Source organism: Anas platyrhynchos, chromosome 1, assembly GCF_047663525.1.
Source record: "Anas platyrhynchos isolate ZD024472 breed Pekin duck chromosome 1, IASCAAS_PekinDuck_T2T, whole genome shotgun sequence".
Taxonomy (NCBI): Eukaryota; Metazoa; Chordata; class Aves; order Anseriformes; family Anatidae; genus Anas; species Anas platyrhynchos.
In genome coordinates, this window is record NC_092587.1 from 65,455,848 (window position 1) to 65,474,403 (window position 18,556).

Consider the following 18,556-nt stretch of genomic DNA (forward strand, 5'->3'; position numbering starts at 1 on the left):
GGCTACAAAACACACGGTAATGACCTCTTCTGCAGCCCAGTGATCCAAGTCCTCGGAGGTTTTCAGGTTCTACCAGCACTTTGATCAACACAAGCTACCCCACAACACAGTGGAACAGATAGAGCCTGGAGATTATATAGATTATATATATAGAGAGAGATACAGTGCATGTTTGAACTACAGAAAGCTTATGCCTACTATTATAGACACTTGTCTCCACCTATGTGCTTCAGTTCTTCCTTTTATCTTCTAATTCTGCCTTATACAGGCCAGTAAAGATTATTAATTGCAAAGAACCTCGTGGTCCAACTTATGAAAGCCTCCTTTGTTTAGGTCACTGAGAGACACCTTAGCAGCTCAGAAAGAAACTAAAAAATTCATTTGTGTCAGCATTTATTCTAATCAAGGCAGGTGGATGCCTGGATTTTTAACTCCAAGGCTTGCTCCCCAGTGGTTTGGTACATACCAGACTCTCGCAAACCAAAGAACAAATACTCCAGTTACAGACATTAAAAATGTATACGGAAAAGCAAGTTTTATTTGTGCCGCTTCCAACTTTCAGCTATTATGGGTGTGGAAAAGAGGCAGGCAGTTTCTCAACGGAAGTGGTGGAGGAGAAAGGAATTAGGAAACAGGATTAAAAGATTCATAAATCCATCGTATGCGCACGCTCAACAACTAGCTAAGGCACCACAGGTTGAGTACACATACAGAGCATTTCAGATGGATTATTTAATGTATCTATCTCCTGTTTATGTGGAGGAATGCTGAATATGGAAAGCAGAATGACTTAAAAAGTTTAGATTTTTTTTCTTAATGTAGACCTTGCAAGACCATTTTGGGAGCCAAGAAACCTAAGTAAACAGACATTTGAATAAAAGAGCCATAAAGATTACTCCAACCCACAAACCACTTCATTTAGAGGCTGTTGAACTTTAAAAACAAAACAAACCCCAAAGCTTATTCTAGGAAAAATCCAGGAAGGGTTGGGACCATGCTATAACCCGTGGGTGCAACCCTAGCCTTTATAATTGCGAGGTAAAATATACACAGAGCTCAAAAAACGCCTAAGGAACTGGACCTTAACCCCAGCCCTCCAGAACCACTGCCTCCTTTTCCTTGACCACAAAGGTCCAACCAAGAGCAACATCTCAAGGGCTCAAGGCAGAACAGGACCAGCACCGCACTCGCTACTTGTCACTTGCTTTCACTTGTCACTTCTTGTCCATACATCCAACTATCACGTGCCTCGATCCGCCACTGCCCCCGACAAACGCAAATTCCACCAGCCAGGCTGCCTCCCTAAATTTCACTGCTGCCAAAGCAAATCCCATGGCATGTTTATAACCACTGATCCGCATCCCCTGCTCATGTAGCCCAGATCACTACACACCTACCTTACCTTTCTCCTTAAAAATTGTGCACGAAAATACGTGCTGTGTAGTTTGTCCACATATCTATGAACAGAAACAGCAGTGGCAAGGGACTCAACCTAGGGGAGGTGCAGCAGGCTGTTTTCTTGACGCTCCACAGGCTTGCTTTGTCCTTGCACTTTAGACACCAGATTAGACCATAATATACTAACAGGCAATTCCATTTCGGTTTGCAAAAGCAGAGAGTCACACACCTCGGCAACAGCAGCACTGACTGAGCGGCCTGAACGAGCCACAAAGCAGGACTGGAAGGGAACTGGGAAGAGACTGGTTCCCAGTAAGTTCCGAATGTCCTTGGGAATGCCCAGTTGATGCAACACGGAGCTACGCCTGTTCTCATGACGGGACTTACTTGTCCAGACTCTGAGGGCATGGGGCTTCTGGATAACAGGGAACATACTGAACACGTTCAACAGACAATGCTAGAGCCCAATTCATTAGCCCACAGGAAGAAAACCATGCTCATACGCAATAATCCCAACACTTTTATTTCAGAAATTAGATCTTTCCACTCAGCTCTCTTCTACAGGTACCCCAAACATTTTCTATAATCTGTCCCAGGCTGAATTCCCATAGACAAGAAAAAAAAAATGTAATCCTACCCTTTTCTCAAAGTATTTTCTTACTGTACGTGCACCTTGGAGCTCTTGATTGGACAGTATCTTAAACTTCGTTTAGTATTAATCCTTGATTACCCTAGCCATGTAAACCTTTCCCCTTCTAAAGGCAAGAACGCCCAACCCTTTGCACTCTGGTAAACACCATGATCTTTAACGAGAACAATAAACATTAATATTAATGAAATCAAACAAATCCCAACCCATATCAACTAATAAACTTCACTACAAGCCTGTCAACAACTGCTCCGATCTAGCAGCTTAATGAAAACTCTCTATTGCACAATCCTGTGTCTAATGCTTCCCATCATTCATTTACCTCATAGCTAACAGGAAAGCTTTTACCAGGAGACAGAAATACACTGTATGCAAAAACCAGTTTGACATTTTGACTAAACTATTATTTTCTCATGCAATAAGACATACCAAAACTTTTCAAGGTAATCCCCATTATAGGTGGAGTTCCAAGTACAGCAAAAACCAAAACCCGTAACGTCGAACTTTTTACTCTGGACGTAAGTATCATTTGCACATACTGTTACATAGCTTAAAAATAGCAAGCAGGCAGCATGTTCCCCACTTGGCTGGACATCTGACTCTCCGTAAATGCTGAACCCGTTTCAACTGGCCAGAGTGATTCCCCCCAAGCCTCCGAACACACGAGAGATGCCTCCCTCAGCAAAGACAGTGCCAAGCTCAATGCCTAGAGCAGATGAAAATCTGTTAGGAAATCAGTTACAGAGGGAAGAGGTGGAGGCGGTTTGGTGATTTGCTCTCCTCTCCCCGAGGCCTTGGCAAGCACGGTTTCTGAAATAAGATGGCAGTCATCATTTCCAGAGGCAGACAGTACTAGTCTGCTCAAATACAGCTGCACTGGTGGGGACATGAAAAGACTTGGTATGAATTAGTCAGAGATTTAATCCAATCTAAGTGCAAGGATGCCATTCAGCAGAATTTGTTCCTAGTAGTGAGCACACATAAAAGCTTCTCTCTTTGCCTTTCATCCTCAAGGACTTTTCTATCGTCTTTTTAATTCCATCCTTCTCTGGATGAAGGTCATTCCTCTGCAAGGATATCTGGGGGTCTGAGGCAGACATCCTGAGCTGAACTTCCCAGCTATCTCGCAGCGATATGAGAGGGCATGAGCACTCTTCACTTAATGCAAGCCTGAGAGCCCCCATTAAGGTACCCACAATTACTTCTTGTGCAAGATCTTGACACGTGCCCCTTTAGCAGCCCACCTTTATAGGTGACAGAGAACTACCTACTGTGAAACAACTTCTGTCCACCGTGGTTTGACAGCCCTAATGCACCTCTTCATGCACTCTGCTGTTTGTGGGCTGGAATTTGTCTTACGAGGCATTCCAGGATCTCCACTGGCACGATGATTCAGTTCTAGACCTTGGGCTCAAACTGAATAATTTCCATAATTCCTCATTTCATAACATCATCCTCCATCTGGTATTTGAGCACTAGCCAGACTGGCCTTTTTTCAAATTGCTTTTAAATGCAGCAAGAAGGGACAAGAGGGACTAAAGGTAACAGCTATGACTCTCTCCAGGAGAAATACCAAGAGGCTGCTGCTGGCTTACCTGAGGGCAGGTAATGACTTCAGCATGAGACCGACAAGGTAGCTTTAAGAAGAAAAAGCCTGAAATTAAGAGATACTTCCTTCAGCTTCATTCATCCGCTGCCCTCGGGCTCAGTCAGCTAGCACAGACTTGCAGCACAGCACGCCTCTGCAAACCTGCACTGGCCAGCAGCGGTGGCAGAGCTTCGCTACGGCAGCGGCCGCTTTCCTAGAAATCCCTCCAGTGATCCTGTGCTGCTACCACAAGGCTAGCTGCAAGTTCCTCCCCAGACACAGCAACCTGGGGCTTTTGGCATCTGGAAACCACTCTCCCTGCTGTCTAACACAAGCAAGCAACTAAGCAGTATTTATATATTTACCATTAGTTTAGCAGAAGTACATGCTGCTATTAAGAAAGCTTGCTTTTGTCTCATTTAAAGACTCAGTAATGTAAAGAATTTGTTCCCCATTAGGTCAGAAGCCACCGCTGGAATCTACGGACCCGCCCGCTCCCTCATCCTTCCCCATGTGTGCACCTGCCTGCCTGCCTCCCAAGCAGGACTGCAGGGTTGTTATGTTTGGGGTGGGAGGAGTTGGTTTTTTGGCTGTTTTCTAGGGAGTTTTTGTAAGGGGTGCGTGCCATCTTATGAAGGGCTATAGCTATAATGAGCATTTGGCTCGGTGAGTTCCCACAGGGATATTGCACAACAGGATGAGCACTGCACAGCACACCCCTTTCCTGACAATTCCTTAACTTCATTTCTACCCTATATGCTCGAGTTCCTTATACAGAATATCAATATAAAGATCAAGCTCGTCCCAAGAGAGTATGACCGCAGCCCCTCACCCTTACAGAACACGAACAGCCCCCACTCCTCCCAACACTTGTTCCTTCCTCTTTCAGCTACAACTTGCTGCTTTCTGCTCCAGAGGGAGATGCTGAGAGGGTACAGTGCTCAAGCACCACTCACCTTCCCAGCTGAGCAGCATCAAGGATAAGTTCTTTCACCTATAGGTACTTGTATCTGACACAATGAGAGCATGATGTGTTCAGCAGAATACACGATGCCCCATACAGAGTGTTTGCTAGCAAGGAGAAGGGCACTGGATTTACTTCTGCATGAGCTTGCTGTGGGAAGCAGGAGGCCATACCCGGGACACTGGCTAACCTCAAGCACTAACTAAAGTGACAGGAGTGGCTGAAACCCAGTGGCAGGGCTATCAGAAATGGGAAAGAAACAAGCACGACAGCTGGCTGCAGCAGACTCCCCAGAGAAGAGGTGCAATATTAACGGGAGCCAGACAAGGGGGCAGCTGGAAGCATTTACGGCTTTGTTTCCTACAGGGACAGGGGAGGGCTGGCAGGCTCATCAAACTAACAAAGGTGCAGCTCAGCTCTTCCCTGCTTCCTGACCCATTTCTGCCAGGAGAGTAAAAATGTGTGTTAGGCTTTAAACTGCAATCGATGTTTGAAAGCAGAGATACAAAGCTCTAGGGCGCTCTCCCATGAGAAAGGACCAACGCAATAAAAGACTTGCTCGGTTTATTAATAGCATGCAGGAACACACACCACGGACCAGTCCAGTGCTTTCATTTTACTGCACATACACGGACGTGACAATATACGCACAATTAACGTGCCAACCCAGAATCAAGTGATCTTAACCACAACCACAGACGTTTATGCATAGCCAAAAAAAAGAGCTTTAATAAAGGTTCATAATGCTGTGTAAGATTATCGCCTTTCAAGGCCTTTAGCTCCATAAAGACAAGTTTTCTCTGTGAAAGAAGCTGATGTTGTAGCCATTTCTGTAACTGCCCGTCCTCTTACTGACGCATGTGTTGCGTGGGGTGGGGAGGGAAGAAGTGGGAGGGAGGTGACCCTAGTATATTTGAAACCCCATTTCCTTGCCAGGATGGATGAAATATCACTTCTTCCTCTATTTTAAAAAATAACAGCCTTGGAAGCTGAAGAACACCATGGACTTCCAGGACTTTGCTCGTGTGTGTAGAGCTGAAAAAAACAGTGCTGTTAACAAGGTAGTTATTGGGAAAGACAGGAAAGATTCAAAAAAATCAATTAAAAATAAAACAAACAAAAAAAAATCCCCGTGCTTTTGGTAGTTCACCAGGATGCAGAAGCAACAAACTTCTGCATGTTGTTTACTTTGGATAACAAAATTTGAGCGTTGTTTTCCCCCAAAGGCATAAAGATGCTATGCAAAGAAACACTACAGGCAATTTATGCCACATCTGTGTGTGTTCCTGCAGCTAATAAAGGAATGTGAGATGACTACAAGCTATACAAGTAAAATGAGTTCACCACATTACATCAGGGAGTTGAAGGGATAAGCACTGTTCTGGTGCTCCAAGCATGTACTACAGTGCCCAGGAGTCCATCATCTCCAAAGAAAAAAAGTTGTTCAGTGTCTTTGATTTGCTTTTAAAAGCAGCTACCATACACTAACAATGTAGTTAATTCAGGACTGCTACAACCCGGCCCCAAATGAGCTCAACTTTCCCTTTTCCATATATGCCACGTAACAGCGACTTCATTCCCATTAGTCTCCTGGCCAACCCATCAGACCTGACAAAAACACAGCCAAGAAGCAGATCGGGAGGGTCCCAAGTTTACCAAGAGAGATCAGTGTTTATACGCCTTTATTATTCCAGTCCAGAGTTGCTGGCACATTTATAAGCAGCCATAGATTGAGACGTGCTATCTCAGAGAAAGAGAACAGAGCAGCAACAAGCTTACAGCACCCAGCTGTAAGAAATACAAAAGCATGTCCCTGACAAGCATAACACAGCAGTGGCCACCAGACACGACAGGTGACCCTTGCTGCAGCTTGGGTTCCTACCTGCTCAAAGTGCTTCTGAGCGCCCCTCTGCCTGCACTCGCTACCTTTGGAGAAAGCAGGTCGCCAGCACGCAGCATGGAGCTTGTCCTTGTACGTAAGGTGACTCAACATCCAATACCTGGGTAACTCGCAAGGCACACTGGAGAAAACACCAGCGGTAACCACACACCTCTGCACTGTGCTTAACCTAGCGTTCCCCAGCTCTGCGTGGCAGCATCCAGGCATAAGACTCCCACGTAGCTTCACTCCTGGGGACAAGGCAGTTCACTTTCAGCGCAGAGCTGTTCATTAGTGATACCACATTTCATTAACATAAGCACGGTAAGTAAATTAATAGCAAAGTGAGGCCTAATCAAAATGGCCAAGATAGGAACCTTGCTATTAAATGCTATTTTCCCAGGATGAATTCAAAGCAGTGCGGGGAGCCTGTGGAAGAAGTTGACTCTACCATACAACAGCTACATGCCGCAAGGTAGATGTGGATGCAAAACATCTGCAAACAAGCTCGATCCATTATCTAAGGTGATTTTTTTTCCCCTTCTCCCACTGAATAACTAGACATCACATACCTACCTGTGCCCATAATCATTTCAGCCCCACCGCAGTTAAACCCAACACGTTCTGGCTATAAAAAATAATCTCCACAGACACAGCAAGCTTCAAGGGGAGATGACGGCATGAAGTGAACAAGATGCAGCTGTTCTTTCACATTAAAAAAGATAAATGCTATCTGGTTGGAGCATCCAGGCAGGATGGCTCACTCTCCTGCAGACAGGATTTAGCATAGAGAAACTTCCAGCATGCTCTTCCTTGGTGTCCATCCACTGAACACAGGTTGAATTGCATTCATGGAAAAACAGCACATGGGCATGAAAAGGAAAACCAGCCTGTCCCAATTAGGCTGCACTCAACAGGTACTACGCTGACCCTGGCAGTGTGTAACTAGCAGCTTGCCGTGCTGATACCTTTCCCTGGACCAGCATGTTTGGCTGGCGAAGAAACATTATTTCCTTTGTCTTCTGAATTAGGGATGCTGATTTGAATGTTGACTAAGTGCACTGATCTGTCCTGTTTAAAACTCCTAAGAAGTGGGTCAAATTAAAAATTTGGGAGTCAAATAGCCACCAAATAATTGAGGTTGGAAAGAACCTCTGGAGATTGCCTAGCCTGATCCCACTGCTCAAAGCAGGGTCAGCTAAAGCAGGTTACTCAGGGCTGTGCCCAGTCAGGTTTCGAGCACCTCAAGGATGGAGTCACGAGGAATGCTTTAAACCTAGCATAATATCCCTTGCAGACAGACCTGCATATTTAACCTCCAGGCAGATTAATTTTTATGTAACGAGAGCAATACTGGAGAGGATAGATGCTCCCAGCACACATCACCCTAAAAGGTAAGGCCAAGAGAATCAAAAGCAGCAAGTCATTTTTTCCCTTATAATCATGAAACTCAAAACCTCTTCAGATTTCCTTTTTACCTTGAAACAAAATGTTTATTCCCATGCCTTGTGGAACATTAAACAGAAGAGCTTAACCCATGAAGATAACACACAAAGCTACTGTCTAGTAGTTGAGATCTGGAGCTTTGAATCCCATTTCACATTCTTCTTTAACATATAGCCCAAGGGTTCAACTGAACTGCCTCCCCTCTCCTGAAACAGAGTTCTTACTGGTCAAATTTGATGACATCTGAATTTGCAGTAAACAAGCTCTGGAAGAATCAGAGAAATAACACTGACAAGAACCTCAAGAAACCACCGAGTCCATCATGTTGCTCCAGCTGTTGACATGGGACATGGGGTTTCTTATGGGTTACAGCATGAAAGACACCTAATGACATCAAAAAGGATATCAGTAAACAACCAAAAAAAAACCAACACACCCACAATTTTCCAAGGGTAGTGTAATTCCTGGCAGTGGGGCTACAGGGAATAGCCTCTCAGTTGGCAACTAACCCACAAGGTTTTAAATAGATAGTTCAAAGCCAGAGATTATTCTCTTATCCTGTGCTGTCAGTGCCACAGAGCTGTGAGGAAATGTAATGCTGATGTACAGACAGGAAGCAAAAATGTTTACCTTTAAAGTTAAATTCTGTACCTTTGTCTTTATAAAGTCAGATTCTGGATGACTTGCACTGTACAAAGATGATTTACAACACCGGATAGATCTAGAATACAAAGACCCATCATTCAATTTTAGAGCAATCGGGCTGTAGCTCTTGCAGTTGTCATTTTAATTTTGCTACATGAAGAAGGCATTCACTAAAATGAGGTTCAGCTCTTGGATGAGAAGTTGTTTTCCCCAAGTACTTGAGGAAGCTGCCATTAACTGCCACCAAAAACAAGCCATTTTGCTGGGGAAAAAACAGGGTCAATCACAGGGGAAGGCAGGTTAAGAAACCAGTTCTACAAATAGCTCATTAGGAAGAAAGCCGAGTTTTGTGGAAATCTATTACACACATGCTGGCCTGACAAAACTCTACCAGGTCAGCTCTCGTACATCCCTGCTCCTTCTCCCTTTCCTTGTTCCCTTATAGGAGGGCCTGGCAACAGGATCTGAGAGGATTATCGGGCCAAAGCTGGAGGAGAGTTCCAGCCAGCAGTCTAAAAGTGAAGTTAATCACCTCAGCACCATTAAGGGGTAAGGCCTAGGAGGGGTTCAGACAGACTTCCATTAACTAGCCTGAACTCATTGAGTGCCGTGTAAATGACAGCCCTGCATGGCAGCACATGCCCTGGGCAGTGGTTATTTGAGGCAACAGGTGCTGGGGGATACAGAAGATACTTCACTACCCTGCTCCACACAGCTTGTTGCAGCCTTCTGCTAGACAAGACTTCAAGCAGCGACCAAGTGAAAGCTTCCCGAACTTCCCTGATGCCCAGGGTCAGTCTCACAGCACGCAGCCCAGGTAGCAGAGCCAGACTAAGTTCAGCTGCCCTGTTACCGTATGCTGTCACTGCCCAGACTTGTTCATAAACAGCTGAAAATATCCCAAGCAAACATTTTTAACAAAAACTTGTGTTCTGGCACAATAATTCAAGGTTTTTAGGTTAAAGAGAGCAGCTGCTGCTCGTGCAAGTGTTCACTGAACTTCTGCATGCGATAACCACCCTCCCTTTGGATAAAAAGGCAAGGCAGTCTTACCACAGGGACCTGACTTTTAAAAACAAGGTTGTTCTCATTTAAAGAGAAAGTCCATAATTATAAAATAATTTCTTCTACCCAAGACTTAAGTTTCTTCTCTAGTGACCTGTCCCCTCAAAAGCAGGTAAAAAGCACCTCTCAGAGATATAATAGGGCTCTGCAAATTATTAAACACTTCCCACCTCCTGCAATCCTTAATATTCCTCCTGGTATAACTCTTCAAGCCCCATTTCAACCCCCGGCCTTTGAATACGCCATTAAGATTTTAAAAGGAACAGAAGTGCTTAGTTTCAGAAAGTTGTTTCCTTACCACAGTTAAGTTCAAACAAATTACTTCAATGCTTCTTTGAGTTCTCAAGCTCATTGTTTACTGAGACAAAAGCAGACTGATTTCAGGAGTACAGATTTGTTTACAGCTTTTATTAAAAGCACTGCTAATCTCACCCAAAGAGTTAAACATACCATGGCATTTATAGTTACAGTTTATGTAATAAACTGCATAGCTTATATAGCATGCATACATATAGTTTAATATATCATAATGGTACGATGTTCAGTTTTGAGATAAAGTAACCAACACAGTTATTGCAGATTCTAGTCTTAAATCAACTACAAACAGAATAGCAGGAAATGTCAAAGCTATATTTTTTTTTCCTTTTTTCTTCCTTCCTTTCTTTGCTTTTGATCCTGCAGTGAAGTGGGAACCATCCTAGAAAGAGAGGGATTCCTTTCAGTACCATCTCTCTGACTGAGACTGCCAAGAACAGAGCAGGGAACAGTCTCTAGGAGGGGGACAGATAAACTATCCCAAATCAGCTGCTAATTCTGTGAGTTTAAGGGCACTCTTCTCAGGCTATTTCAGTCCCCAGTAACCGCCCTGGAATGGCACTAGAGATTCCTGAGGTAAGAGCTCTGTTATCCATCACCAGCAAGTGAGCTATGCTGAGCTCGGTAAGTATATCTCAGAAGAATCACTTGTTTTGCTTTTCCTACATTCATAGTACTGTAAAAAGAGAATATGGGATACAGTATACTAAGCATTATTTAATGTCCTGATATGCTTTCATACTAAATTTCAATATTGACTCAAAACACCAAAGTGGACATTCCTTAAAACCAAACCCTTGAAATATAATCTCAAACGTGTCAAAAAAAATCAGAAGCTGCGATAAAAGCAGAAGTGCTAGCAGACATTTCTGCCTTCAAAAACCCCAGAGACAAAATGCTTGCTCATCAAAACCAGTTCCCGATTTTTACAGCTTTCTCCCCGAGTCCTGTGGTTTCACTGGGTTTATTAAACCATATTGCTCGATAGTATTAAGTACATAATGATACTGCAGAAAGGAACGGCACCACTCCTGCGGTCGGAAACCTAGCCGCATGCCCTTCCTGTTAATGCACAATTCAAAGCAATAACTAACAGCACATGCACGCAGCATCTCCACACGCACAGATCCATGCTTGCCTCAAGTTATTTAGGGTTGTGCTGCCATTGATTCAAGGGATTCGTTTCCCTTTCCTCCTTCCCGCCCCTCATCTTGGCTCTAACAAAGAGTTTCACCTGAAGACCGCACCACCGCCGCCACCCCCTAACCTAAGAAACAAGACTGGCTTGTTCAGTCACATCTGAGATTTGATCCAGCTCCCACAGGGCTGTGCAATTATCATAACAGAAACAGGAGGGGAAAAGAAACGCAAGGAGTGTGACAAGATGGGACCCACCCCTTGGGCAACACCGTGATCTTCCGCTGGTTTATGCACACCACGAAAAGCCACCCTATGGATATATTCTCACATCCCAGGGAGCACAGCATAAGATACAGTCTCTCTGATTTTTCAAAGTGGGTGACAGTTCATAAAAAAATCATTAAAAATCAACAATGTCTTGTCAGGGGAAAATATTTTTGTTTGTTTTTAGTTGCAGTGCACTAAGTCTAACTAGAAGTGTTACACGCATAGCCACAAACACCCAGCCTGCTTACTGCCAAAGGCAGAATATGAATTATTTCCCTAGATCTTCCCGCTGAGTTTAGCCACTCAGGACACTTTAAGCAAATGCCTCTAAAAACTCAGACATTTCATCTTGCTTACCTCTATAAGAAAGTTTCTGATTACTCTCTTACTATTGCCATATTGTACTTCAGCTTTAAAAGCCTGCAGTTTCACCACTATCTTTTTGTTCTGCACAGAGCAGCCGCACAGTAACTGAAGTTTCATTCCAGGACCTTACTTTGGCTTTTAAGGACTCCAGCTAACTCCAAAAAACGTGGAGGAACATCAATGCGGGCGATCCAAAGGGCTGCCACTAGGAACTGTGACAAAGCAGTAAAGAAAAGCTCACACCCACATCAGAAGCGCTGGGGAACAAACTGAATGCTCGCTCTCATATCAGCTTGGCACACGCTCAAGGGAAGTTGTGGAAGTCTGTTGTTCGAGGCATTTAAAATTAGACTGTTTAAAGAAATAACACCAGCTTTATTTTCCTGTGAGGGCAATGAGCTTGTGAGATGTAAAGCATCCCAATGTTAGATGTTTAAGGGTTTACACAGCACGTTTGAGCTCCAATACTGCCCACACCATCCATTAACATTTTCAGAGCTCAAGTAGGTTGGGTGCCCGGCAAAACAGCTGAGTTCAAATGTCAGCACTAACACCTGAGCTTTTCCCTACCTGAGTGTCCCCAGCCATTCTCCCTCAAGCCCTCATACACACAGCTACAGAGCAGGATGGGAGACAATCTTGCTCCCATTTCCTTGGGAATCTCAAGTCAAGGAATAGATGGTATTTGTGCCAGTTGATGGGCAAGCTTTCCATGCGAGTTGTTCAGAAGAGGTAGAGTTAGCCACAGGAAAAATTAAAGTACAGCAGGCATACAAGAGACTACCTACATAGCCACAGTGGCATACATTATATTGAGTAAAGAGCTCCTGAAGGAAAAGAATTGCTTTATCTAGGTTATAAGCAGTTACTAGTTTTATGTCTGTGTCACTTTATTGCAAGAGCTTGTGTCACCACCCCCTAAGATGGAAAGAAAAATGTCTACTAGCTACCAAAGCAACAGGTTTCTAAACTTAAAAACACACAAAAACTTTATACTGTCAGACAAAATGAATCATAAAGGTGTACACCTACCATATATTCAGAAGACACCAAAATCACAGCTGTATCATACCACCCACTGTGATCTGGTCTAACTGCGTCAGTACACCAAACAGCTCGCCTTCCTCAGCCTACCCTTCCACCACCCAAAGCCAGGAACCACAATTCGGTATAATTATGGCAACAAACAACAACAGTTCCCATGCAATTACCACAACTTTACCCGTCGCTGCCTATTTATTTATTTAAAGTCTTCTTCTGGCAGCCAAAAGCATGCCAAAACTGCATGTGAAAACAGCTGCTCTACCCAACCCTACAACCAAACCCCAGGTGATGTTGAGTATTAATACATCTCACCTTAAGTCAGACACTGCAACAACCACTACTCATTCAAATAACAGCACAAACTTTTGCATATATATATTTATAGATTATATATATGTATATATATATATATATTTTTTTTTTTTTTTGCCAACAGCTCTCTTGGTTTTTCAGCATCCATGGCACTTTATGTGACACAGCTTCCCAGCAATAACTGGACATTCAGGTCCCCCCTTCAAAGACTCCCCGAAGTTTCCCTAAGGGTCAGCCAGGCAAAACCCACACATTTCTATTGGGAATACATTTGTTCCACATAGAGAATTAATTGGTCTGGAACAAATAAAGCCAACTTCAATTAGGAACAGTGTCAGCAAAAGGTTATTGTAGCTGTTCGGGTTTTCAGTGTAATCATTTGTATTCAATATTAATCACATAGTACCTCAGGAAAGGGCAAGTTAGAGCATCTTACCTTTGCCTGTTAACTGCAGATGTCATGTCTTATCTTTTAGTCAGAACAGAAGAGACTTTAGGAATTTAAAATAGCGAAAGGTAAAAAGCCAGCTCTACCCACACTTCAAAAACATAGTGAGAACGTGAAACAGTTTTCAACAAAACTTGTAGTTTTGTTTAAGTAAGTGTACAGGTTTAGTTGGAAAAAAAAAAAAAAAAGCACTTCCCACCATTTTTTTTCCTTTTCTTGTTCTCACTTGATAGTGTGTCTTAACTAAGACTTCCACAAAATTTCTGAATGAAGACTAAGCCTGAAGTGTTTATTCGGCATTCAAATCAATACTTAGAACAAGGACAGGGCCACTAAAATGGAAAGAATTATATGACCTTGTTACGGTGAATTTTGACCTATGCTCAATTCTAGTTAAGAAAATTTTCAGAGGACCAAGGTTAAGGCTCTGGCTCATGGTCCATTTTCAACATGACCATCTGATTCTCTGAGGATTCAAAGCAAGGCTTCAGAGGTTTACATACTTTATTCACAGTGAAGAATTTCCCTAAACAGAAGAGTCAGGTTTGGTCCTCAAAATGTAAAAAAAAAATATCTTATTTCCATAGATTATTTTCACTCAGCTTTAAAACATATCTGATTTACCACCTTCAGCCAGCAAGCTGCTCAAAGAGCAGAGCTTTGGAACATGCCTACTCTCCTGAGTATGTTTTGTTTGGGAAAATGTAAACTGTCTGTGATGCTCTGTCTTTCACGAGGTGAGGCTGTACCACAAAGCAGCTAAAGATAGCGCAGTGATTGTATGTTTGTAAGGAAGTAGAAAATTAAGCTCTGCCTAAGCAGGCAGAAAGCAACCGCTGCTTAACAACTACGATTTCTACAAGAGCCTTCCATATTTCCTTCCAAAGCATGGTCCTCCAGATCCCTGAAAGGGTTATGAGTCGGTTACACACCCTAATTAGCCTTTTTTTTCTTCTTCAATCAGCAGGGGTTGTCATGTGGCATTTCACGTGCCCATGAAAGACAAGCAATATGGGGTAACAAGCGCACCCAAGATGCAGAAAGAAGTTTTATAGAAACAGGAAGACAAATTCAGTGGGAAACAAGCCTGCTGCCAAGAAAGCACATTCTGTCCTCACTGTAAAACCTATTTACTCATCTTCAGAGCAGCAAGATGAGGGATTACTCGCAAGAAGTGCTAGACACAATAAAGCAACAGCTACACTCAATTAGTGTTGTGCAATTAGCGTTCAGCCTCAAGTCCCTATATGCATTCCTAGTCTCTATTTAATCCCCACATTTTGCCAGCCTGCCACCATTTTAAAGGAGAGATCCTGCAGCCTCCACAAAGCCTTCCTCAAGAGGAGCTCTGCTTGACTGCAGCACAAAATCTGCCCGTCCCCGAGCACGCTGGAATTCTCCTCAGCCGCTGCTGTCACTTACGTGGTACAATGAAGCAAACTGCTCCAGCATTTTTGCTCCCTTTCTTCACTGTTCCCCCAGAACGAGAGCGCACATCCTGCTGAGTAACCTCCTGCTTTTCAATCCTGCACTCCAGGGAAATTGATTATTTTAATTATGCACACTTACGTCACCGCCTACCAATCAAGCAGCGCAGGCTTCGGCTCAGCCATTAAACCACGCACCCTCCGGCAGATAAGGAGAGAGGTGCAGGTGTAAAGCAGGAATCTAGCATCTGGGATTTTAAAGGGCAAGGGCAGAGCAAGAGAAACAGCACACAAGCGTAATACGAGTGAGCTTAAGGACTCTCAGCTTCTTAGAGCACGCATGCATTCGGTGGAAACTGAATGCTTTCCTTTTACATGTATTTTTTCTCCCCATCTCTCACACACACACGGGGTGAGGTCAGACAGAGCCCTGGTGATGTGGCAGTTGTGCTCTCCCTAGAGCGGATGATTTCATGCCAGGAGTGTACGTTTCAGAGTACACATTGATTTCAGTCAAAGAAAACATCCCAAATCATCAGGAACTTAAAAAAAAGGATTCCTGACCACAATGTGGTAAGACTGGGATGGAGAAGAGGAAAAATAAAATTGTTTTGAGACCTATTCCAGGTCCACAGCTCCAGCCAGAACAGCTTTTAGAATCACTGTTCTCAGTAAGAAACTTCAGGGCCAGCTACTTTCATTTGTTTTTAATCCCTAAGGAATAGCAAGATCTGTGTGAATGGAGCTGTCTAGCTAGGCTTAGAGCCTGCACGTGGGGGTAAGCAGGAAAAAGAAGGAGTGGGGCAGAGGAGGCAGCCTCCAGAAAGAAAATGACAGTGCAGATACTGTTTGTCAGAGTGGTGAAGCATTCCTTGTCTCCTCAACTGCTCAAGCAAATTGTTGAATTACACCCCAAACAATGGAAACAGGTGGAGAGAAGCACGGCACTGCCGCACCCTTCGGTCCCCAGTAAGCAGAAGGGCAGTGACACAGAAGGGCAATTCCATGCCGAGTTCACAGGAGGGCAACAGAGGAAGCCTCTAGTTCTTCCCGTTGGTTTTAGAGCTAATTACAGTGGGGGAAAGTCAGCCTCAATTGCACTACAACACACAGCACCTCAGATGATCAGGGCATACAAGACAGAGTTAAGTGGAGCTCTGTAAGGTCTACTGGAACTTTAAAAAATAATAATAATAAAAAAGTGATATGTTGGGACATAGAAAAGGCCGTCCAGAAGTCAAAAGGAACTCAAGGACTGCCTATTCTGACCACAAAAGCACAGCTCCAGTGGTGCCTTGCTTACCCAGCAACATTATCATTAGAGGTTTCTATTTTTATCTGGACAGTAAAACTTAGATGAATATAGTTGCAGGCTTCTCACTGCTTTACTGACTAGATTTTTCTTATTTGAAGTCGGTGAAGGAATGTATAAACACCTCATTTATCAGCTGTACAAGCATGACTGCTCAGTGCCTGTTACTCCCCGTGTGCCTACTTCGTTTCTTTGGATTATCATTGACACCTGCTTAATTCTTTGACTCCGAGGTTATTTGCAAGTACCATTTATGGCAGTTTTGCAGAAACCCGTGCCCTAAGAGCCTGACAGATTGCCAGCTCACTTCATTAAAAAACCTCCCGTGGTAACAGCTTTCCTCCACCGCTGACCGTGGCTGCGTTTGAACTGATGACCCTAAACTGAAGTGCTCCACACGTCAACAAGCAGCCGTGCCAAGGCAGCCTGTAACCTGCGAGCAGGGGGAATGCTGCAGACGGAGCCTTTTCCAACTGCGGCAGCTGTTATTCCCCTAGAAAAAACAGAAGAGCTAGTAAATGCACTTTTAATATCGCCTTTAGACATGTAGAAGATGTCAAACGTTAGTGTTCGAGTAGCTTGTAAAGTGAGGAATGATCAACGATGGAGAGAGGGGGGATGAACTCAGCGCCAGCCAGAACAGTTCTGGCTCCTTGGGTTGGGCAAATCCTGCAACAGGACTGCAAAACCTCTTCTTGCCATCACACTGCAGATCACCTGCTGAACAGTCACAGAAAGAGGACCAAGAAGACCATGAAAAGGCTGCTTACAGACCTAGCTAGTGCCCTGAAATACAAAGACACTGGCAGCAGAGCAGCGGGACAGGCTCCACCCTTGCCACAGCAATGCGGTGTGCCAACAAGTGATTTATCAGGACTCCACAGCCCCATGAACTGGAAAGCTCTTCTTCAGGCTCTTGCCAGCGGTCTCAGCTCAGGTTAATGCCGAAACCCCAGTTACAGGCTTCACTACACCGAACGACTGATCAAAAGGTGTCACTCAAACACCTCATCAGTTCTTTTGTTAGGCCTAAGGAAGCGGAACATTAGACTGCTGGCATTTCTTCTTCCTTCAGACAAGCACCTCTGTAATTTCTCTTTCACCATCCTCAAGCACGGGGATGCACAGCGGCCTCCCCATCTTCTGAAGGTGGCGTGGGGAGTGAGATTGAAGATGCTTCAAAAAGCCCCAAACCCAAAAGGTTCTGGCAGCAGAACACCGAGAGCATGCCCATGTCAGACAGTTTGGGCACTGTTGGCCTCCAGGCTGAGCTTTTTGCCTGGCCATACGGGGAGCTCTACAAACGTATACAGCAAAGGCAGTCCCACCCATGAGTGCACCAAGCACAGCAGGACCTGCATCCATGACAGCCTTCCTGGAGGTTACCCCAACACACAAAAGCTCTCTGCTGGAGCACCTTATATGCACAGGGATGCTAAGCCTGGAGTGTTACAAGAGAGCCATGCATAGTTTCTTCCTCCTTCTGTATTACAGCAAGTAAAACAAATCACATTACACAAGCACTTTGCTGTGAAGCGCCTCTCCAAGAAGCATTCAGACAGGAACCTGCTCTCTCCAAAGCTGTGAACACAAACGTGAATGCACTTTCTCCAGAGTTGATGTGTTACTAACCTTGACAGAACAAAACAAAACGAGGTAAATGAACAGGCCTTTCAAGTCTTAATTCCAGGAGCTGTTTAGATGCTGAAACTGATGCTGTTTGATCAGTGTGCAGAAACAAGCAGACAGAAATGGCTTGATCCTGAAAACAGTCTGAAGGCAGAAGGAAAAAACACAGTATAAAGAGCTTGGGTTCGCTACTGCTGCCTCAGGGGCCTAAAGACGACCAGCACGTGAGTGCATCTCAATTTGCAGCAGGTTATGAGCCATTTTGAACCATTTGTGACCCAGAGAAAAACTGGCCTACCAGGTCAGGGAAGAAACCACATGAATATTTATGCTGTAAAAAAAAAAAATAAAAAAAATCTGTGTTGAAATATGTAACAAACTTCACAAAGGTAATCTTTTCAAGTGTTCAACATGCAGCCAAAATTTCTCATTTGTAAACAATTACATGAATCACAATTGGAAAAAAATCGGTCTCCTGCTGAAAACAAGTAAAATATTGTCCTTGGAACACTACACAAGCAGTGAGCATTTTTAGACTGAGGGATACAAAGTGAAGGTTACGAGAAGAGCAATGTCATTTGCAAATAAGCTCTTTAGAGCAGGAAACATCTGAATTTGAGTGTGTTGCTGTTCAAAACAAGTCACCTGGCACTTAACAAGAA

The 18,556-nt window shown here is 43.9% G+C and overlaps 1 protein-coding gene across 25 annotated transcripts in view; it reads right to left on the reverse strand.

Annotated features, from left to right (window-relative positions):
* MICAL3 (microtubule associated monooxygenase, calponin and LIM domain containing 3) overlaps nt 1-18,556 on the reverse strand; it is a 161,708-nt gene that overhangs the window by 113,880 nt on the left and 29,272 nt on the right. The window contains exon 1 of one of the 25 annotated variants that reach the window (XM_072040055.1): nt 14,949-15,071. The exons of 22 other annotated variants lie outside the window; for them this stretch is intronic. The gene's annotated coding sequence lies outside the window, so the exon portion shown is untranslated. Of the gene's footprint in view, nt 1-2,476; nt 2,561-11,713; nt 11,833-14,948; nt 15,072-18,556 lie in introns of those variants that run through there. 2 more of the 25 variants (XM_072040060.1, XM_072040064.1) reach the window with 2 other exon arrangements.